Source organism: Oryctolagus cuniculus, chromosome 13 (assembly GCF_051225735.1).
Source record: "Oryctolagus cuniculus isolate XC-2025 breed Fujian yellow rabbit chromosome 13, ASM5122573v1, whole genome shotgun sequence".
In the NCBI taxonomy this organism is placed as follows: domain Eukaryota; kingdom Metazoa; phylum Chordata; class Mammalia; order Lagomorpha; family Leporidae; genus Oryctolagus; species Oryctolagus cuniculus.
Window position 1 is genome coordinate 5,508,202 of NC_142879.1, and position 23,880 is coordinate 5,532,081.

General features: G+C 40.7%; 1 long non-coding RNA gene across 2 annotated transcripts; it reads left to right on the forward strand.

The window, feature by feature from the left end:
• The first annotated feature begins 7,709 nt into the window (after nucleotides 1-7,709).
• On the forward strand, nucleotides 7,710-9,615 carry LOC149122471 (uncharacterized). 2 transcript variants are annotated; one of them, XR_016219296.1, is made up of 3 exons: nucleotides 7,710-7,961; nucleotides 8,486-8,599; nucleotides 9,421-9,615. It is a non-coding gene; the product is annotated as an uncharacterized LOC149122471 (long non-coding RNA). The 2 variants fall into 2 exon arrangements; XR_016219297.1 differs by having other exon boundaries at nucleotides 8,530-8,599.
• The last annotated feature ends 14,265 nt before the right edge of the window (nucleotides 9,616-23,880 follow it).

Here is a 23,880-nt window from a genome sequence, read left to right on the forward strand (position 1 = left end):
GCGCTGGCCGCGGCACACTGGCCAGGGCGTACCGGCCCTGGCGGCCATTGGAGAGTGAACAACCGCAAAGGAAGACCTTTCTCTCTGTCTCTCTCTCACACTGTCCACTCTGCCTGTCAAAAAAAAAAAATGTAAAGAAATCTCTGACTAGCTTTTAAAAATACTACATAAAATAAACAGTGGAAGCCGTTGTTGTGACACTGAAGTTTAAGGTGCCACTGGAGATACATGCATCTCATCTCATATTGGAGTGCTGGTTCCAGTCCCCACACCTCTCTTCCAATCCAACTTCCTGCTGATGCATCCTGGGAGGTGGCAGATGGTGGCCCAAGTGCCCTGGCCTGTGACACCAATGGGGGAAACCCCAGTGGAGCTCTGGACTAATTGCTTACACATCATGATCTCTCTCTTTCTCTCACTCTCTCTCCCTCTCTCTCTCTCTACCTAAGTAGGTGAAAATCAATTAGTGAACATTAAAAAACAATATGCACACTGACTGAAGAAATACCATATGTCAATAAATGTATCAAAAGTCAATATATTGCTAATAATTGGGTATCTACAAATTAAGTTAATAAGGTGCCAGTTTATCCACAAATTAATCTCAAGATGTCCGTGCTACCATGCCACCTCATGATAACAAGAGCATTGCAAACTCCATGTGGTAGCTCTGATGAGAACATGACTCATTGTCTCTCCTTGATAAGCTCTCCAGATGAACTGTGAAAATAAAAGTTTCAGTTCCTCTGAGTCAGAATCCCATTGGGTAATTCAATCTAAAAGAAAAATAACAAAATATAAAAATAAACATATAAGAGAAGCTAAAATTTTGTTGTTACAGTGTCATGAGTACATTCATCTATCTGTGCTAACACATCCAATTTTATACATTAAAATTGTGCATTTTTATGTATTTCAATTATATCACAATAAAGCTGTCAAGAATTGAAAGAGTATAAATAGAACTTGCCCATGAAATTTGTTTCACGAGTAGAATTCAATCTAAAAAGCTGTTTAGGTTTAGGTTCTGTGGATTCAGCTAGTCTTAAGATAATTGAACCAGGTTAAGATGAAGATCATCTCCTTCACATGTTAAGTAAATTCTTTCTGTTCAAATTGATTGATGGAGTTTGTGTGTTTCCTGATCTCTAGTCCCTGACAAAATATCCATAAATCTGTAATACTTACCAAGTCAGCAGTATCACAGCAAGGGAAAATGGAGTTTTCATAAATAGATTAAACATAAAAGAACAGGTAGCAGGTAGGTGTCTGATGAAACCAATGGGAAGAAACTGCATGGGATAATAAACAAGCAAGCATTTGAATATTCAGTCACCTCTTTTATGCTCTGATTCAAGATTCCACTGTAGTATTTGGACTTGGTGGTAGGCCTTCAAATGGTTTAGTAATTTCAAATCTATCTAATGAGACACGATAGACTAGGATTGAAAAATATTCAAGCATATTGATGTGAAAACAAAACAGATGGGTTGCAAACATAAAGAGCACTCTGGCAGACCACCTTTCAACAATTAGTATCCTAGAAAGGTTGAAGAAAGAGAATGGAGAAATGCAATCATCAGTAAATAATAAAATGAATGTCCTTGCCATATATTTATAATTCTTCATATTGGAAGACTCCTTCAGTACCCAGAAAAATGATGGAAAAATAAAATGGAAAAAAAGCAAAATCTAAAAATCACATGAAATGTCAAAACAAGGATAAAATCATTCAAAGTTATAGATGAGGGTTAAAAAAAAGCCTCAACATAATTCACATTTTGTATCAGTGGTGGCACTAGAAATTTGCATATAGTGAAGAGATTGTGTGTTCACCTGTTATCCTTTTAGTGTGAGGATAGAACAAAGCATCATAACACAGGACATACAAGCTTTCAGAAGATTTATCTATTTGCAGGTCTTTCCTGAAGGATTTCACTCAGGATTAGTTCTACTGAAGCAACTCGTTAATCCTAGAAAATGGAAACCAGTTCACAAATTCTTTGCATGTACCCCAGGAGAACTGTTAGAAGATCAAGCTGATGACTGTGTAATAGGAAAATATTTTAAAGATTTACTTATTTATTTGAAACACAGAGTTACAGAGAGGCAGAGGCAGAGAGAGCAGAAAGTCTTCCATTTGCTGGTTCACTCCTCAAATGGCCTCAATGGCTGACGCTGGGCCCATCAAAGGCTGGGAGTGAAGAACTTCTTCCCGGTTTCCCACACAAGGACCCAAGCACTTGGGTCATCTTCTACTGCTTTCCTACGCCATTGCAGAGAGCTGGATCAGAATTGGAGCAGCTGGCTCCTGAAACAGTGCCCATATATGATGAGGGCATTGCAGGCAACGGCTTTATCTGCTATGCCACAGTGGTGGCCTCAAAATGAATATTTTTAATAATGCCTCAAATAAAGGGAAAAATAATCCCAGCATATTTGGTTCAATGTTGAAACAAACAGTATTGATTGGAAGGGCAATTGATCAATAACTTAAGGCAATAGTTTTCAAAATGGGTATTTATTTATTTATTTATTTTTTCACAGCAGACCCATATAATGGCAGATGTCCTAAACAGCACTCTGGACTCAGAATCAGCCCTTAAGGCAAAATGGGTATTTATTAATTAAAATATGGAACTAAATGCCCATATTACTAGTAGATAAAAGAGATGAACCAATACTTATGGCATAGTGTTGATAGGAGTGGATTAAACTATGAAATAGAATCATTGCTCAAAATAAATCTAGACTGATTTGAAATAAAGGAATGCAATGCACACACTGAAAATTAGAGACTCTATCCTTGGATTCAGCAGATGAATGCATCGTGTTGGGAGACACACATCTGCATATTACATATGTCCATATATACAAACTGTAAAAATTATGGAAATCATTACCTATCCTCTTATCACAAAGTTTTAAAGGTGACCTTCTCTTTAAGAATTAATATGACTATCTTCTGAAATGGGACGATTTCTCATGCGTTTCAGAGTCCTAAAATGGTAATTCCACAATTACTCTCATTTGTGATACAATATAACCTAAATTTGAGCCCCCTGGTCCCTATTTTATATTTATAATAATGTATTTCTTTGAGTGTATTGGTATAATTGTGCTATTATATTGCTATGTATTATATTTAAATAAGTATTTATACATATAAGGGTTATTATAATTCACTGTGATGTTTGAAAAATTCGACAGATAAAAATGCAATCTAAGTCTGCCTTCTTGTTATGAAAATAGTCATATCTCCAACAAGGAGTAAAGAATGTACCCATCAGCTAACCCAGAGTTTGTTCTTGGCTACAAATGCAAAAGAAGTCTCTCAGGATACTATTAGAACGGACCTGTGTTGCAGCACAGCAGGGTCGACTGATGCTTATGCTGCCAACATTCCCTATTAGAGGGCTGGTTGGAGTCCAGGCTGCTCTGCTTCTGATCCAGTTTACGCTGATGCACCTGGGAAGCTGCCCTGGTTGCTCCAACCCTCTGGGGTTCAGGATGGAGTGCCTGATTCCTGGCTCGGGCTTGGCCCAGTCTTGGCTTTTGTGGCAATTTGGGGAGTGAACTAGAGGATGGAAGATCTTTCTGTTTGTCTCTTCCTTGCTCTTTGTTGCTGAACCTTTCAAATAAATAAACAAACAGCATTTTCTTTTAAAAATATAAATATAGGCCGCGCCGTGGCTCACTAGGCTAATCCTCCGCCTTGCGGCGCCGGCACACCGGGTTCTAGTCCCGGTCGGGGCGCTGGATTCTGTCCCAGTTGCCCCTCTTCCAGGCCACCTCTCTGCTGTGGCCCGGGAGTGCAGTGGAGGATGGCCCAAGTGCTTGGGCCCTGCACCCCATGGGAGACCAGGATAAGTACCTGGCTCCTGGTTTCAGATCAGCGCAGTGCACCGGCCGCAGCGCGCCAGCTGTGGCGGCCATTGGAGGGTGAATCAACGGCAAAGGAAGACCTTTCTCTCTCTCTCTCTCTCTCACTGTCCACTCTGCCTGTAAAAAAAAAAAAAAAAAAAAAAAAAAGGAGAAAGAAAAAAATATAAAAATATATAAACTTGAAAGATATTTTGGGAGTAATAATATGAAAGTACTGGTCCGAGGAGAAACAGTAACAACTAAGCACATAAAAGGTGCTTTTCTAAATCCTAATTTTAGTGGAAAGTTTGTTATATTCTTAGATCTGTATCTATGGAATGCATGAAATCTGTTTTCTTTTACAAAAAGAGCAATTCAAAAAAAGACTGCCTATCATGTGTTATAAAGGCAAATAATCTATTATAAGTAATCCTTAATCAGAGAATGATTATTTAAAACCATTTATTTGTTTGATTTGTCGAATGTGCTCCATGTTTTGCAAACCTTTTATTCATATCTTTTTTCTTGGTGCCTTTGTGGAATCTAAAATAAAGTACTTCCAGAGAAGTTGACTGTTGAACGGGGGTTACCAGAGGCTGGGAGTGTATGGGAGGAGAATTGGGGAAGATAATTAATGGGCAGCAGATGAGGTGCATCTGCGTTTTTCTATCGAGCAGTACATTAAAGGTATTTGAGTTCTATCTTACAAGGCATGCATATCTTTCCATTTAATGATATTCCCTAATCTGGTATGGATCTTAATGAAGAAGACTTCTACATTTTTATGAGAGTGATTATATATTAAATTTTCTTTCAAAGTGTATACTTTGAACATCCTTACCATCCTGTGATCAGAGAAAGATCTGTTGCCTATTATTACTTTCATGGTTACTTCTTACTATTTTGGAATTTATATTAATTCTATGTTGCAAGTTCCTTTTCACTAAAATAGTTAAATAGATATTCTCATAATATATCTTCTCTAATTTTTATGCTTTTACTATCTATTAATTTGTATATTACTGTATATTTCAAAGTGGTCATTATTTTTCTTTAACTTGATATTTTTGTTGATTTTATATGCTACCTTATTTATGTAATTGCTGTAGTTTCATATGCTTTCACCATCTGACAGAGAAATCAGTCAGTCCAAACCTGCGGAAAATGATGGCCAGTGAGTACAGGAAGATGTTGAAAGATTCCCTCTCTAGACGCCATCATCATATAAGAACTTACAGGTGTACAGAATTACCACACACAACACTGCTATAGAGAGGCTTTTATCAGCGCTTATGCACTTTTGAAAACAACTAGTAGAGAAGAGACCTCTATTTGTCCTCATATACCTTTGGCCAAAATATCCAGTTGATACAAGAGATGTAGCATAATTAGGTTAACATATTCAAATAGAAATTTAACTTTCCATAAACACAATATCTTTCAGCTGCTGTTTACTTTATATTGTGGTTAGTGATTTAGTGGGCAAGTTACATTTAAGTTCTACAGATAGGTTTAAAACAGGCTTTATTTATTAGTCAATATTGTATCAATAAACTCTGAATTCTCTGGCATAATAAAAGATGATGCGGGGCCAGTGCCGTGGCGCAGTAGGTTACTGCTCTGCCTGTGGTACACGTATTCCATATGGGCGCTGGTTCTAGTCCCGGCTGCTCCTCTTCGGATCTGGCTCTTTGCTATGGCCTGGGAAAGCAGTAGAGGATGGCCCAGGTGCTTGGGCCCCTGCACCCACGAGGGGAACCAGGAAGAAGCTCCAGGCTCCTGGCTCCTGGCTTCGGATTGGTGCAACTCTGGCCAGTGCAGACAATTGGGGAGTGAACGAACGGAAGGAAGACCTTTCTCTCTGTCTCTTCCTCTCACTGTCTGTAAATCTACCTCTCAAATAAATAAATAAATCTTAAAAAAAAAAAAAGATCTTGCAGTTTTAGTGTGGCATCATTGACGCCTGTTTTTTCCCCTGATTAACTTGCAAGATATTGACTGTGATAATCAGCTTCTCACACGTGGCTGACGTGCTCACCCTTGTCAGAAGTTGCTTTGAGTTCAGTAGTAGCAGTAGATAATTTTTTTCATTATTTATTTTATTTTATTTTAAACTTTTATTTAATAAATATAAACTTCCAAATTACAACTTTCGGATTATAGCAGTTTTTCCCCTTATAACTACCCTCCCACCTGCAAACCATCCCATCTCCTACTCCCTCTCCCATCCCATTCTTCATTAAGATTCATTTTGAACTATCTTTATATACAGAAAATTAACTTAGTATAGACTAAGATTTCAACAGATTGCACTCACACAGACACACAAAGTATAAAGTACTGTTGGAATACTAGTTTTACTGTTGATTCACATAGTACAACACATTAAGGACAGAGATCTTACATGGGGAGTAAGTGCACAGTGACTCCCATTGTTGATTTAACATAGATAATTAACGGGTATGGAATGTTGCATGAATGACTGAAAGAACTTAACGGGAAAGTGCATTTATACGGGAGAGGGACAGTGAAAGCTCACGGGGAAACCACTGATCACAACAAAGCACAATTCACAGAAAATCTCAGCCGGGTGATAGTTGATTTTGGTCCATATCTTTTATTATTGAGTCTTTTTGTTTTTCTCTCTTTCTTTTTTTTCTTTGCTAATTGCAGTGACTTCTGGTTAATTAAAAATGTTGTGAAGATCATAGCAAAAAACACAGTGACAAATGAAGAAATACTGGGGCTGGTGCTGTCGCATAACAGGTAAAGCCTCCACCTGCAGTGCCGGCATCCAATATGAGTGCTGGTTTGAGTCCCGTCTACTCCACTTCCAATCCTGCTCCTGCTATGGCCTGGGAAAGCAAAAGAAGATGGCCCAAGTCCGTGGGTCCCTATACCTGCGTAGGAGACCTGGAAGAAGCTCCTGGTTCCTGGCTTTGGATGGGCGAAGCCCCGGCCATTGTGGCCAATTGGGGAGTGAACCAGCAGATGGAAGACCTCTCTCTCTCTCTCTGCCTCTTCTCTTTGTGTGTAACTCTGACTTTCAAATAAATAAATAAATCTTTGAGAGAACTTCCATTTTGACCATGGCCTTGTCTAAATATGATCAGAGTCAGTGAACTCAGGGGGCTTCCATATATAATGCTATAACTATATATAACCATATATAATGCTATAACTAGTACTCAAACAGTATTTTTCACTTTATGTTTCTGTGTGGGAGCAAACTGTTGAAATCTTTACTTAATGTATGCTAAACTGATCTGTATATAGAGAGAATCGAAAATGAATCTTGATGTGAATGGAAAGGGAGAGGGAGTGTGAAAGGGGAGGGTTGCGGGTGGGAGGGACGTTATGGGGGGGAAGCCATTGTAATCCATAAGCTGTACTTTGGAAATTTATATTCATTAAATAAAAGTTAAAAAAAAAGAAAAGAATACTTCACAGTTTCAGTCTCTTAAATCCGTTGCTTTCATTGTGCTGGTGTGTATGATACATCAACATTTATACACAAGATGACAGTGAAAGTAAAGAAAAAAATGTGAAAATTCCTGAGTACAGACAATCCAGAGTACTGTAAAAGATATCTGTAAACACGTCTGTGTGGGGAGCAACTGAGACTAGACTAAGTTACTGGAATTAAGACTTATTCTATGCATCTGCTCTCCCACAAATTGGTGCTGAGAGAGAGACCAAACAACCTCTATGCAGCTGCCTCATCAGTTTGACTGATAAGCTGCAGGAGCTGATCCTGCTCCTGATCGGAGGAGAGCAGCGTGCTCGGCATGTGGGTAGCAGAGTTGGGATTGGTGGAAGAGGACTATAAAGGAGGAGAGAGACAACATGCACCAGGAACACCTGAGGAACATCTGAGCAGCCCCCGAGAGAGCCAGCCGGCAGTGTGCCGCTCCTCCGCGGAAGCGGGGAAAGCGGCAGGGGGTGCCGCCCTTCCACAGTTAACCTGGGAAGGCGTCGTTCCTCCGCGAGTGGGGGACCAGCAGCTAACCCGGGAAGGGCCGGGCAGAAAGAACAGCGCAGGGTCCAGTGTCGTTCCTCCGCGAATGGGGGAGCGACACATCTGCAAGTGATGGAAGGTAAGGGGAGAGATTATATATAATACTTTTTATAACTAACGGTAGTATTACTTTAAGAGCTCCAAGGTTGGGTCCAGCACTGTGGCAGAGCAGGATAAGCCTCTGCCTGTGATGCCAGTATCCCCATATAGGCACTTGTTTGATACCAGGCTTCTCCACTCCCATCCCAGCTCCCTGCCAATGTGTCAGGGGAAGCAATGGAAGAGGGCCCAAGTGCTTGGGTCCCTGTATGAACGTGGGAGAACTAGAAGCTCAGAGCTTTTGGCTTCAGGCTGACACAGCCCTGGCCTTTGCAGCCATTTAACCAGAAGATGGAAGATTACCTCCCCACCCCGGCTTTCGGCTTTCAAATAAAAGAAATAAATATTAAAAGAAGAAATTCATGGGTAGTGTCCTCTTACCAGAGATGTACGTAAGGCTAGGATGTGCCACTGTTTAATTAGTGAGATCTCATTGATCATGAAAATTGAAGTGACTTCTGATGGAAGTTCTTCCTTCTCCCGCCCTTCATGTTTCTTTGTTAGTTTATGTTCCATTGTCTCTTGCTTGCCTCCCTTGGTCCTCCCAGAACACTGACAAGACTGGTGGTCTCTTCTGGATCCCCAGGACCAAGAACAAAGACTTGCAAATAGGATTCAGTAAGTGCATGTTGAAAGAATAATCATTAATACTTGTAATTAGACATTAAGTTAATGCTATTAAATTTGAAATGTACATAATAAAGCTTTATCTTCTAACATAAATACGATAAAGAAGTTTATATGTTTCAGTCATTCTCAAATTATTGCTTTTGCTACTTAACTAAAAGAGATTTTACCTCTTATTTAAAATAAAAATATAAATAATATGTATTTATAAATTATACATAAAGTGTATTTATAAATTTTATATATTATGCATTCCAAAAGATTTGTGGAACAATGGAATTAAATGATAGGATTAGAGGCAAGAATTTAGCATAGTGATTAAGACGCTAATTAGGACGAATTGCCTACCATATAGAAGGGCCTAAGTTTCATTCCTAGCTTTGGCTTCTGACTACAGCCTCCTGCCGATGTAAACCTGGGAGGCAGCAGTGATGGCTCAAGTCACTGAGTTCCTGCCATGGGCTCCTGCCATGTCTGGATGAGACCTGGATTGAATTCTCTGCTCTTAATGTCTGCCCTTCCTAGTGTCAGCCACTAAGGTATTTGGGAGTCTCTCTCTCTCTCTCTCTCTCTCTCTCTCTCTGTGTCTTTTAAGATTTTATTTACTTATTTGAAAGAGTTACACAGAGACGCAGACAGAGAGAGAGAAAGAGAGAGAGAGAGAGAGAGAGAGAGGTCTTCCATCTGCTCCCCAATTGGCCACAATGGTCAGAGCTGCACGGATCCGAAGCCAGGAACCAGGAGCTTTTTCCAAGTGTCCCATGTGGGAGCAGGGGCCCAAGGACTTGGGTAATCTTTCATTGCTTTCCCAGGTTTAGCAGAGAGCTGGATTGGAAGTGGAGCAACTGGGTCTCGAATCGGCGCCATTTGGGATACCTGCACTGAAGGCAGCAGCTTAACCCACTAAGCCACAGCTCTGCTGCTTGCTCTCTCTCTCTCTCTCTCTGTTTCTCTTTCTCTCTCTGTTTCTCTCTCTCTTTCCCTCCAGCCCCCACTTCCCCGTAAAATAAATGAGACAGATGTGATTTTAAATAAGGAATAAAAGGCAGGTTTATTTTGGTACAATTTTTCTTCAAAAACTACATGTAATTTTTAAATAGTACATATTTTCAGTGAGTTTCCTGAAGACAACCGTATGCCCAGCTGTCATAATTTTGTAAACTTCTTTTTTAATTCCACTTTTAATGAATTTATTGAAATCCCCTTGTATATCAAAATATCAGAAAAAATGTGTTAGAATTGTTTTCTTTGCATCTTACAGGGTAATAATGATTGAATTACATGAATGAAAGTCAAAGGTTAACCAGGCTAGGATTGGATCTGCTTGGAGGTGTTGTGTAAGGCACATTGTCTGTCAGCTCTCTTCCCTGCTGTTCAAATGCCTTCCTCAGCAGTTTTCATTCATCAACACCAGGAGTTGCCAGAGTTTATGTGGGCCTAACTTTAAGATCCAGTGGGAAGAGAATATATCATTCTGGAAGCACAATTGGGGAAAGTGACAAATTTTACTTTCCAGACTCCTGTGAAGCCATTTCAGGACTACCCATGGCAGAATTGGGTTAGGCCACAGTCTCCAGAGCTGAGTGTTTAATTGAGACTTGAATCTGAGATACGACTGAATGTCACTGCGATAGACTTGTTCCAGACAGGAGAGCAGATTCCCCAAGAGGCATCTGAGAAGCAGGTAATACGGCCATGAGGTGTGAATGCTGATCAGGGAAAGCTGCACCTGCTACAAACACCGACTTCCCTTTTGGGTACTTGTCTTGCAGGTCCTTCCCAATTGCCAATCAACTGGTAATGTATCTAATAATTGTGAGAAAAATCATAGGAACAAAAGACTTTTAGGAATTCTGAGACGTTGTTCTTTTCACTGAATTTCTCTTTCCTGTCTAGAAAGTAGAAGGCAGATGAGAAACTCCTAAAAAAAGTTTCCAGGAATAAAGGAAGTACATGCACACACACACCCACATATGACGAATACTGTGAAAAAGAATTAGTGGGCATTTCCTGTTTATGAGATAGCTACGGTGGTCTACTTAGTAATATGAAATAAGGAAGAATTGACTCTGTTAGTCCCATTTAACCTGATTCTTCACCTCCAAATTACTTCAGAGAGGCTGTTCCCTATGGAGCACTTCTAGTGTGGTTCACATACTCGGGAGATGATACTATTACAACAATAAATGTTCAGTGACTAAACATTCAAGCATCACTCAATTCGCTAAGTACTTCGTGACCATTAACTCATTTTTCCACCTTGGACTTCAGTTCATGATATGTATGACAGCATTTCATTTGAAGAGATGACACTTGTACAAATCAGAGGGCTTGTGATTTTACAGTGGTGGTCTGTGATCTGAAATCTTTCAGATGGCAATAACCAGGTTGCCTTTCAGGATTCCTGGGAACTGTTGTCTACATAGACATACTGAATTTTTCAGATTTTCCATTATTTTTTATTCTCAGACTTCTCAGTACACTGGTCTTCCACTGATGAGTCAATAAACACACATGAAGTGACCACAACATGGGCACATTTTTCAGGATGCCAGATATCTAAAGTGAATAAGATAATACCACATTCCTTAGGTAATCCACAATTTGTTGCAGAAGACAAAAATATAAATAAATAAATGCATCAACACATAGAGTGATTATGTGTATTAACTATGAACTAGATAATTGTACTAATTCCCCACTGAGAACAATTGGAAAAATATACAAGTTGTATTCAGATGCATCTTAGTTAACTACGTAATAAAGAGGAAAAGAAACATTGTGGAATAAAAGTGGCACTATTTTTTCATTTTAAGTTGTTTCTACACATTTTCATGTTCAAAACATGCCTGTACATGGCAAAATAATAAGGAGCAAAAATTGTAATTAAATAACAAAAATGCAGCTGCATGAGATGAAGATAAATGAGAAAACAAACACAGGTTAACATCTTCAAAGATGTGAGTGAAATGATTAATAAATTAATAAAATGAAATATTAATACTGAAAGTCCAGGATGAATGGGGCCTGAAAGAAAAATGAAACCTTAATCTAAAAACAAAACTGATCTTGAGGGTTAAATGTATGAATTTAGCACCAGATGCTAAATACTTGGGAGAAAAATGTAGGTTCTTGTGCAATATGTCATAGAAGCAGAGCCAGGACAGGAAGGGAGGGAAAGTCATGGAGCGGGTGGTTTTGGTCACAGTCTGGCATTGCCCACCAGGAGCTCTGGGCCACAGGACAGGGGTTGCTGGGGTACTAAGACCCCCACTCTAGGTGTCCATGGAGCCAAAGTGGATCCAGAAGCCTGGGGCTGTGCTGTACTTAGGATGTGGGTTCAAAAGCTCAGTCCGACTTGGTGACCACATGGAAACAGGTGAAGAAGCAGCAATGTTTAGTAAAAATGGTTGTCATCTTCAAATGAAAGGAACAATTAAATCATGCAGGGCAGCCCTGTAGAGACGGGAGCCTTCCTGATGCTGTGTAAAGGTGATTGGCCAGATGAAAGCCAGGTTTCAGAGAGGGTAAATCAAGTTTGTGTTGATGGGCGGGGGGGACTCCCAGTTTGACACCTGTGAGTGACAGGCAATAATTTAATAGAGTCCCTGATGTTTCTGAGTAAGCCTGGAAGCCTGAAAGAAAGGTGTTCTTTACTCATTCCCTATGCTTGTATCTACAATGGCTGTATCTACAATTGTGTCTGTACCACTCCATATATATATATATATATATATATACACACACACACACATATGCACTATATATATATAATTAAGATATTTATGTATATATTGTGTATATATATATATACAATTAAGATATTGCTGGTTTCTGAAGATATCCAATCAAAAGAGGAGGAGGAATTAGACACAAAAGTCTAGAAGCACACACAGAATTCACATATAGAATACAGCAATCAGAAATTAATGGCATTCAGGCATGTTTATTCAAAGACATTTCTTCTCACCTCATTCTGATATAAAAGCATAAACCATAAACCACAGGATGTGACTGGCAAGGACTAGGATAGGTCACCCATCAGTTGCAGAGCTAGCGACATTGTACTCAGAAAGGCCTCTTTCTCTGGTGCGGCTCCCACCTTGGTTCCCACGGATTTTCTGACCTGGATCTTTATTCTCCTGAGTACCTGAGTGTGTGAGCATCCAAACACCTTCAAAATAAACTTCAGCCTTGTTACGTTAGCCAAAATGTCCTAAAACAATCTCAGTCAGAGAGGTAACAGCACAAGAAATAAACCTCAAATACATAATAGAGAATAAAATACTACATTTGAAAGTACAAAATTCAATTTGTGTAGTTCCAGAGGAACACATAAACTGTGTGCATGTATCTATTGTAAAATATAGAAATTTTTTTGCAGAAATAATGAAAGAGCTAGAAATAAACTTTTAAAAAAGAAAGCAGATACAGTGTATTAGTCAAATTTTTGTTATTGTTTAAAAAATAGCTCAACTGGGGACAGTGCTGTGGCACAGCAGGTAAAGCAGCTGCCTGCAGTCCCAGCATCTCATATGGGCCTGGGTTGAGTCCTGGCTGCTCCATTTCTGATCCAGCTCTCTGCTATGGCCTGGGAAAGCAGTGGAAGATGGCCCAAGTCCTTGGGTCCCCCACCCACGTGGGAGACCCGGAGGAAGCTCCTGGCTCCTGCCTTCGGATTGGCGTAGTTCCGGCTGTTGCAGCCATCTGAGGATTGTACCAGCAGATGGAAGACCTCTCTCTGTCTCTACCTCTCTCTGTAACTCTTTCAAATAAATAAAATAAATCTTTAAAAAAATACCTCAATCAGGCTACTTTGTTAGGAAAAAGAGACCTCCTGGTCAAAGAAGGGGACACACAGTGTCTGTATCTGCTGTCTTTCTCCTTCTGGTAAGAAAACCACTAGTAGTCATGAGGGCTCCACACTAATGGCCTTATGTAATGCTAGCTACAGTACCATGGCTATAACATGACATCTCAGGGGAATTAAGCTTCCACGTTCTTGGTATATGATAATGCAGATAAAATTATAACACATGAGGCCTTGGTGGATAACTATATACAAACTATAGTGGATGAAAAATTATAAAAGAGTAAATTTAAAATGGAAAAAATATGATTAGCCATTACAGGGCATAATTGTTTGGGAGGGAAAATGTATATGAATCAATACAATATCTAATAGCAAAATGATAATGTCAAATATTTCCACATATGAGAAGAAGTTAATCAACTATTAAGATGATATTTTGGACAACATTTTCAAATCATATGGTAGGATGACATTAGCAAAAATTTCAATGCAAGAAGCTCTGAAAATTTTCTTCTCCAATAAAACTAACATAAAAATCAGAATAAAGTTTTTCAGAATTTTGAAAACTAACAAAATGTTTGCATCAGTCTGCAACACTAAGAGTATTATTTAAAATACTGAAAGTATTTATTCAAAAAGCATTTTACATTATTTGAAAGAACATGTGGTTTTACAATACTTTATTTTTTTAAAGATTTTATTTATTTTATTTCAGAGTTAGAGTTACAGACAGTAAGAGAAAAGACAGAGAGACAGGTCTTCCTTTTGTTGGTTCATTCCCCAAATGGCCACTATGGCTGGAGCTGTGCCAGTCCGAAGCCAGGAGCCAGGTGATTCTTCCTGGTCTCCCACACAGGTGCAGGGGCCCAAGGACTTGGGCCACCTTCTACTGCTTTCCCAGACCATAGCAGAAAGCAAGACTGGAAGAGAGGCAGCCAGGACTAGAACCAGCACCCATATGGGATGCCGGCACTGCAAGGTGGAGGATTAACAGAGTGCACCACGGTGCTGGCCCCACAATATTTTAATTTGTCCTTCACTCAATCCTTCCTTTCCAACTCTGGTTTCCCTAGAAGTCAAAAGTCTAGATTCATAGTGAAAATGAGCACCTTAGAGACAGGCATTTGCTGTGTCAGGTAAGCCACTGGTTGGGATGTTGTCATCCCTTATAGGAGTGCCTGTCTGATTTCGGCTTTCTGCTAATGTGCACCCTGGAAGGCAACAGATGATGGCTCCATTACTCGAGCCCTTGTCACCCCTGTGGGAGACCCGCATGGAGTTCCATTCAACCTGGCACAGTCTCAGTTCCTGCAAACATTTGATGAGAGAACCAGAAGAAGGGAGCTCTTTCTGTGTGTCTCTGCATTTCTGTCACTTTAACTTTCAAATATATATAAAAATTATAATTAAAAAATGAGTAACCCAGTAGCCACTGGTTAGGGCAGGGGCATTTATTGGGATTTAAGACCCTTCAGGGCCGGCGCCGCGGCTCACTAGGCTAATCCTCCACCTAGCGGCGCCGGCACACCGGGTTCTAGTCCCGGTCAGGGCGCCGGATCCTGTCCCAGTTGCCCCTCTTCCAGGCCAGCTCTCTGCTGTGGCCAGGGAGTGCAGTGGAGGATGGCCCAGGTGCTTGGGCCCTGCACCCCATGGGAGACCAGGATAAGTACCTGTCTCCTGGCTCCTGCCATCAGATCAGCGCGGTGCGCCGGCCACAGCGCACTGGCCACGGTGGCCATTGGAGGGTGAACCAACAGCAAAAGGGAAGACCTTTCTCTCTGTCTCTCTCTCTCTCACTGTCCACTCTGCCTGTCAAAACAAACAAACAAACAAACAAACAAAAAACCTTCAGAGTCTTATTCCCAGGGAATGTTCAATGTTTCATCTGTGTTGGCTTTCTGGGATAGTCCACTTCCAAATCTGCCTTTATTTAAACACATTCAGAGCTTCATACTGTATACAGCCTTTTTGCTTGGATCCATCTGTCAAAATCAGAAGGCTATATTGAATGTTACAACTAGCTAGCTGCACAAGGTGATAGTTAGCACTGGGGCAAACACTAGGCTAAACAACACAGATGTGACTAGCAAGCAGAATCTGTTAAGGAGCCTGTTATCCGAAGAGTGGATCCCCTTGTCACAGAAACAATGATCCTGAGACGTTTATAGCAGCAGATAGAGAGGTAGCCACCCAGCTCGGGAGACAGGGACCAAGGGTCACCCCTGGCACCGCCTGCAGAGGGGTCTTGGAGGACCTGAGCAAAATCGAGCCGCCCAAGCAGCTGGCTTCTGTGAAGAAGGTTCGTGCCATCTGCTGTTCTCTGTAGTCAGGCTTTCCTGGTTGCTGAAAGTGATGGGAATTTTATGAGTGCTGGAGGACAGCTTCATGTGTTTTCTGTTGTCTTGAGTGAGTCCCAGTTGGAAATTTCACTCAAGACACAATCAAAACTGTCCCTCTCTTGGACCAATCGTGAGAACCTCCCCTGTAAGGCCTGAAAGAAGTAGACAATCAGCTCAATGGCTCCCTCTGCAGGGACTCCTCTCGGTACCACCGGCAGCTTCGTCTTTGCTTTGATGTCGCCGCTTTCTTCCATAAACCACTTTGCTTTATCCCCCTTTCCCTGTTAGCACTCTTTATTCTTTGTGGATGTGAAACATGAATCTGGTAGGGGAAAAACTGTAATAGCTCAGACTTACGCAGCATTTCTTGGGGGCTCATCCAGGATCTAATGAGAGGTCTGGGATTGTCAGAAGTGTGAGTAAAGACGGACAGCCTGTACTCCTTTTTCTTTGGAAATTCTTGTTCTCCACTGTAGTCCACTATCAACTAAAAACACTTGAACTGTGTCAGCCAGTTAAAACTGACCAGCAAGCCTGATTAACCCCCCTCTGCCTTTCAGCATTAAGAATATTGGTCTTGTTCTGCCTCAGTTTCCTTTCATGGAAATTCATCAAATGCATGAGAGTGGAGCAAGATTTTGGAGCAATTGAAGGTATTATCTGAGGCCTCCCTGATTGAATCCAGACTCTGAATGCCCATTAGGGAATTGTACTAAACTCTGCACTCTTCACTGTCTTTTCTCTTTCCTCATTCAGTCTGAAATATCAGTAAGGGAGGGGACCAGAAAGGTTTCCACACTTAAGCTAGCAAGAGAGGGGCCTTAAACCATTAACGCTTTTAAACATGATAGATATTTTTCCACTCTTTGTTGATGACTGTTTTTCTTTAGTCGTTGACAACAGGGTTATCTGATTCTCTTGCTTGGGAGAACTGAATCTTCAAGTAGTTAGCATTATCTGCCTATTTTAATTGAGCTATCACTGTATTTCTTATTAGATCTTGCAAGCAGCTTTTGTTAAAATACTCAAGTTAGGTGCATAATTACTACTTTCCGTTTGACCAAATGGCTCAAATTTCTTACAATTCTTTAGCTTTTAATCTCTAAACTGAGTCTTTTGACCTTGAGGCTTCCAGTTGAATCCTTGTAGCAATGAAACGATAAGGATTCCGATTGGGTAAGATAATAACTGTTTGAGTTAATTTGAAATGATGCCAAACTACTGTTGTGCTTGTATAAAGGTATGATGTCTCACCTACAGGGTCACTGGGACTTGGTTCCACAGAAGGCCCGTCCCTACGGCTTTATATCATGTAGTTTACTCCCCGCCATGCTATGATCTAGCTGCCTTGCACTGCTATCCTTGCTAACAACCCTCCTGTCCCTGGCACATCCTAACCCCAAGGGTTAAAACCTGGGATGGGAGATGTCACAGTCAGGGTAGGAGTAGAGTGACACACCGGCAGTCCCACTGTGCACTGGAATTCTCAGACATTAAAGAAAAAAACTGAAATAGTTTTACCCACTAAAAAATGCCAGTTTAGAAAACAGCTAGCTTAAAGACAGCCTTCTTACATGCATTAGATAAAGTGCAAGCCTTTAAGTTACATCAAGATGTCCCTGATAAAGCAATGTTGAGAAGAGAATCTCTCTGCCTCCCTGGAAAAAATCAGGCAGGTATTAGTCAGACTTCCTTATCTCCCCATTTGATAGGCTGTCCTGAAGAATAAATTCATTACTTAGTCAGACTCAAATATTAGAATAAAGCTTCAAAAACAGTATACTAGAGCTCAAAGTACCTTAGAAAACCTCCTAGAGGTTGTCAGTTCAGCCTTTTACAACTGGGTCCATGAAGAGACTTGACAACCAAACAGAAGAGATAAGAAAAATATCTTAGCTCTGGTAGCATTGTGGCCATGCAACCTAGGATCCCCAGGAATCGCCAAAGTGCCATGGCTGTGGTCAGGCAGGGCCCTCAAGAAGGAATGTCCATATTTCCATCACCAGAGACAACACCCACATCCCTGTTTTGTTTAGTTGTTTGCAGTGGGGGTCATTTGAGGGTTGATTGCCCCTAGAGACCAAGCACTCTGAGGTTGGACTCCATTCCTTGAATGACCCAACTCTACTGAGAGTGCCTGGGTCCTGACCTACAGGCTCCTACCACCCAGACTGTCAGCACCCAGAAATCCCAGGTGATCCTAACCTGTGAATGCGTGACATTGACTTCCTCCTAAATACTGGTGCTAATTTTTTGTCTTTTGTCAAATCTGAGTCTCCTCTGCATATGGGGAATAGGTAGTTTTTGGTACCGACTGATGTAAGCCACCCAGATGACAGGGACCTATATTTTTTTTTATTTGACAGGTAGAGTTAAAGACAGTGAGAGAGAGACAAAGGTCTTCCTTCCGTTGGTTCACTCCCCTAATGGCCACTACGGCGGATGCTGCGCCAATCTGAAGCCAGGAGCTGGGTGCTTCCTCCCGGTCTCCCATACGGGTGCTGGAACCAAGCACTTGGGCCATCCTCCACTGCCCTCCCGGGCCACACTAGAGAGCCGGACTGGAAGAGGAGCAACCAGGACTAGTACCCGGCGCCCCAACCGGGACTAGAATCCAGGGTGCCGGCGCCACAGGTGGAAGATTAGCCAAGTGAGCCATGGTGCCAGCTGACCTATTTTTTTTAAAGATTTATTTATTTATTTGAAAGTCAGAGTTACATAGAGAGAAGGAGAGGCATAGAGAGAGAGAGGTCTTCCATTCGATGGTTTACTCCCCAGTTGGCAGCAATGGCCAGGGCTGCGCCAATCTGAAGCCAGGAGCCAGGAGCTTCCTTGGGATCTCCCACGTGGATGCAGGGGCCCAAGGACTTGGGCCATCTTCTACTGCTTTCCCAGGCCACAGCAGAGAGCTGGATGGGAAAGCGGAACAGCTTGGGGACCTATATTTTGACATGGGTTCCAGAGGCCACACAAGGCTTTCTCTGACATGAGTAGACCTCAACATCCAGATATTAAGCCTCTCCATGAACAAATTCTTCTCTCTATATGTAGCAGATACAAAAGGGGCCGCTTTAAATGTGTTGATTCAGATCAAGGGACAATCTCAGCAGCCTGTGGGGTATCTTAGCAAAGAACTAGACCTGGTAGTCAAATGGTAGTGAGCTTGCCTGTGAGTGGTGACAAATAGCACCATCCTCATCCCCAAAGACATCAACCTGACCCTGGGACACAATCTAAAAAAAATAAGCACCCCCCGCCAACATGACGGGGCTATCAACCCAAAAGGAAGATTCTGGTTGACAGACACTCACTTTTCAAAATATCATGCATTGCTGAGTGAAGGGCCTACTATCTAGCCCAAGACTTGCTTTTCCCTTAATCCCACTACTTTTCTCCCAGAGGAGATGGAGAACTCAGAACAAGACCATGAAAGGCAGTTTCAGACCTATGCTGCCAGAGAAGACTTCAAGGATACTCTCCCTTGAGTGCTTAGATGTCCCTCTGATGTAGGGAAGCCCCTACCAAAGATAAGGCATGATACTGCACTGAAAAGACTCAATGAGCACTTCCTAGAGATGATAGCCTGGTGGAGGGTTTCAGTCTGAACAAGAAAGAATCCGTCTGCCTTCTTGCTGCAAGAGGAAGGCACTTAAAACTCCCCATCCAGACTTCCACCTTGTAAGGAACAAGACTCTTCAGCTGAGCCAGGAGCTATTTAAGGCTATTTAAGCTATTTAAGCCACTCAGGACTGCAAAACCGGTTGTGGAGGTCTGCCAGCTTTGTCTTTAGAGCAACTCCTTACATCAAACACTTCTTCTCCTAGGAAGACAAAGACAAGGAAGATATCCAGGCTAGGACTGACAACTGGATTTTACTCACATGCCTAAAACAAGAACTATCCAGTGTCTGTTGGTATGGGTGGACACCTTCACTAATTGAGTACAATTCACTAATTGCCTACAATTCTGTAGGAGAAACCTACAATTCAATTCTCCTATAGAACTGAAACTACTGAAGTAGCAAACGTGTTGATTTCTTAAGTGTCCTTCAGTTTGGACTTCCTAAGAGCCTACAGAGTAACAGAGACCCCTCCTTCAAGACCGTTACTTAGCCAGGTATACAACACCATCTCCTAGAGACTGTCACTCCAGGAGTCTCTAAAGGACTAGGTATTCAACATCATCCCCATTGTGCTTGGAGGCCTCAATTGTCACAGAAGTCAGAATAAACTAATGACAGTCTCAAGAGATACCTGAAGAGGCCAACTCAGGAAGTTCACCTTTCCTGGATGTCTCTCCTGCCTGTATTCTCAGTGCTTCTCAATTTTTTATTAAAGTGTGCATCACAAAGCACATTATGTATAGCTTATGTATTTTCACAGAGTTATTTTCTTTCCAATGTTTGTTATGAATCCCAAAGTGACAGAGAGGTTGAAAAAAGCTTTTTTCTATCAGTTCCTGGGTGTTTTTGTAGGTACCAGGACTTCAACAATTTACATGTGCTAAGCGGAAGCTCAAAGTCCTTTGATAAATGTTTAATGAGACTTCCCTTTCAGCTCCTATTTTCTGATGAGACTCATTTTTTTGTGTTTGTCATGAGCTTTGTCTAGAAATTTAACATTTCTGAATTTCAAAATGCTCTGAAATTTTTGGGTATATTTCAGTTAGCTTTTAGGTTCATTTTGGAGAAAAATGAACCATTTCGTGTGCTGTTTATATTTAGCTTTCCACATTTTCTCACGTAGGTTTTATAATTTGTACAATTTCTTATTAGTTTTTTTACTATGCATTTAATAGATTGAATTGCTATTGAAAATAGGATATCTTTATTACACTTTCTATTGGTTTAACTGTCATATTGAAGGATGTGCACATTATTTGCTCCTGGAAATTTTAGAATACCTGGCTTGAAAGTTTTCATTGACTGTATAAAATGTTTTCTGATTTTTACATGGTCTTAATCAATTTCAATATATTTTATTTCCTGTAAAATCATTAAACATATATATTTTAAAATTTCAACAAAGAGAATTATGTATGTTTATTTCATGACATATAGAATTTATGCCCCTTTATTTACATCATTTTCTTCATTTTTTTAAGGATTATTATACATGGGCTCAGAAATGCTAAGGTTAGAACTGGACCTTTCACACTGGACTTCACAATAGAGAGGCCTTTTCTGGCTTCAACAGAAATGACAGATTCTTACTAATGACATGAGCACTTCTTCCCCACGCGCTGATGCTTGCGTGGCCCGGCAGTGCTGGCTGCTAAACCAGCTGGCAACCGCTGGGACACGGATAATGTCACTTCCATTGGCCTGGCAGCTTGATTTTGCCTTTCCCTGCTGTCACTCCTGACAATTTGAATTCCTTCCTGAGTGTGCTAGGTACAGATCTGACACCTAATGATTCCAGGAGAGTGATCCCAATATTTCATCCCCTGTCACTCGTCTTCGTTATTTGAACTCAAGTTACAGCCCTTTGTGACTGCAAGTTTTTGGGCTCTCTAACCTAAATATCATTGAAAGACTAAGTGCAGAAATCCAGAATTTACCAGACTGTTAATCTGAGTGAGAAGTGGCACTCATCTTTCAGAGGATATTTTTTGGAATCCTAAATAGAGATGTTTTAAGGTTCCTTTACATAGCAGGGCTACAGAGACTCAAGACTACAGATGCAACCACAGCCTCTCTAGGGTATCTATATGGCATTGGAATGATACAGCAGTAACTGAAAACACCCCTTTCACAACCACATGGTTCCATGAACAGATTTTATTGCTCTTGTACAGGACCAAAGTTATACCTTCAAGCTAAACCTAAAATTTGGATCTCTGTCTTCCATGCAAAATAATGGCAGTCAAAAAGAAGTCTTAAAATGAGTAACAATCCATCATTTAAATTGTAGAATGCCATAAAAATACTTACACATTCTTTCTGATTAACTAACAAGGTGGCCATTTGTCTGGCTGGTTGGTTCACTAACTGCCTCCTAATTGCTTTTAAAGAGCTTAGTTCTCATAGATCTCTGAGGTTTTTATCAGGTTGTGATGCATTGCTGTAATTTTCTATGCTTCTCTACCCTTAGAGGTAGCCAAGGGAATTTTTGTATCTGAGAACTGATTTCTGGATAGTCAAATCAGGTAAGATGGTGAAGGAACCCTCCAGGCCAGGAGCGAGGACATCATGTGAGCAAAGTTTAATTCTTCTCCTACTTCTCAGCAATCATGCCTGCCATGATACTTGTTCAAAAGAATAAGTGCACACTCCAGAATGAACGTTTTTGGAGTCGTAAGTCGTGATATCAGAACCTTGTCTCAATATTTGTTTCCTTCTTTATAGACTGTCTGACAATTTTGTGTGTTCAATTACCATTGTAATTAATATTAATTACCTTAATATTTTCAATATTGAATTCATTTAAACTTCTCAATTACTATATTTCTCCTTGTTATTGCCTGGGCCATCTTCTAGACTCATAGGTATCTTAGGAATGAACCAATGCAGGGGACCTCCCTAAATCTGTTTTTCCATCTCTCAAATATGTAAAATAAATAAATATATTTTATTCTTTAAGTTTTGAACCCCTATTTAATATGGACCCATTAAATATCAACTTCATGAATCTGCTTGCATAAATACCAGTTTATGTAATAGTTCTGAATGGTCAGTTTCAATTATTTTGCCAGAAACAATGCTTATAATGGATCTCTCAAATGTTTAGTAGCCTTTGACACATATACATCTTATTTTAAAAACATATTTTAAAGGCTTTATTTATTTATTTGAGAGGTAGATTTACAGACAGAGGAGAGAGATAATGGTCTTCCATCTGCTGGTTTACTCTCCAATTGTCCTCAATGGCTGAGCTGAGCTGAGCTTATCTGAAGCTAGGAGCCAGGAGCTTCTTCCAGGTCTCCCACGCAGGTGCAAGGGCCCAAGGACTTGGGCCATCTTTTACTGCTTTCCCAGGCCACAACAGGGAGCTGTATCAGAAGTGGAGTAGCCAGGACTAGAACCGGCGCCCACATGGGATGCCAGCACTGCAGGCAGAGGCTTAGCCCACTACGCCACAGCACCAGCCCCACATACACATTTTTAATACAAATATTCTTCACTAAAGAAAAAAAAAGAAAGAAATGAAATAATTTGGAGTTCAATTTCTCAGAGTAGTTATGTTTCCAATGTTCAATAACTGCACATTGTGAGAGTCTACCAGGTTGACAGAAAAGATAAGCACATTTTGATCGGTCCTGGAAGATCTATTGGCCTGTACTTACTATGCCTTTCAGAAAATGTTAGATTGTGAGAAGAGGGATGGGCATTTGGCCTGGTAGTTAATACACGTGTGTGCCGCATTGAAATGCCTGGATCTGGTGTTTCTTTCTTTTCCTACCAATGCAGGTCCTGGGAGGCGGCAAGGATAATTAGGTTCCTGCCCTTGTTATGGGAGATTTGGAGTGAATTCCCAGTTCTTTGCTTCCATCCTTTGCCAAACCCAGGAACATTGCTCATATTATGGGACTGAGTCAGCAGATAGGCTCTCTCTCTATTTTTCTCTCTCTTTATGACTTTCAAATAACAACGTATTTTGAGAACAAGGGTTCAGTGTGTGTTTTTGCACCTTTAAATTTCCATGCATGTAAATCAACATGATTGTAAAATTTACCAATAACACTGACCACGCATGAAGGCATCAAGTTTGCCATATTTTTCATCAAAATTTTAATTTTTACATTTTTCTCGAAATAACAGCAAATATTTTATTATTATACTTATATTTGGTCATAAGTGAGTTCATCAGCATATGTTTGTTGAATATATTTCATGGTTTTATAGTTTGTTAAAAGTTCAGGAAGTTAAGTGCACCTTTCTTACATTGTTCTAACACCTTTCAATAGCACAGTTTTCACAGGGCCCATGTTACAGTTTTTCTCCATATTCGTCTCCAGCGTAAGAATCTTACTAGGAAGGTTGAAGGAGTCGACCTTGAGTTCCACTTCCAGTCAACTGGCACTGCTTCCAGATTCTATTTTCAAGTCCACAACAGAAGGGAATGCTGATGCGCACAGTTCCCAGTCCAATTCCCAGTTCCTGGCAGTTCTTTTCATCTTCT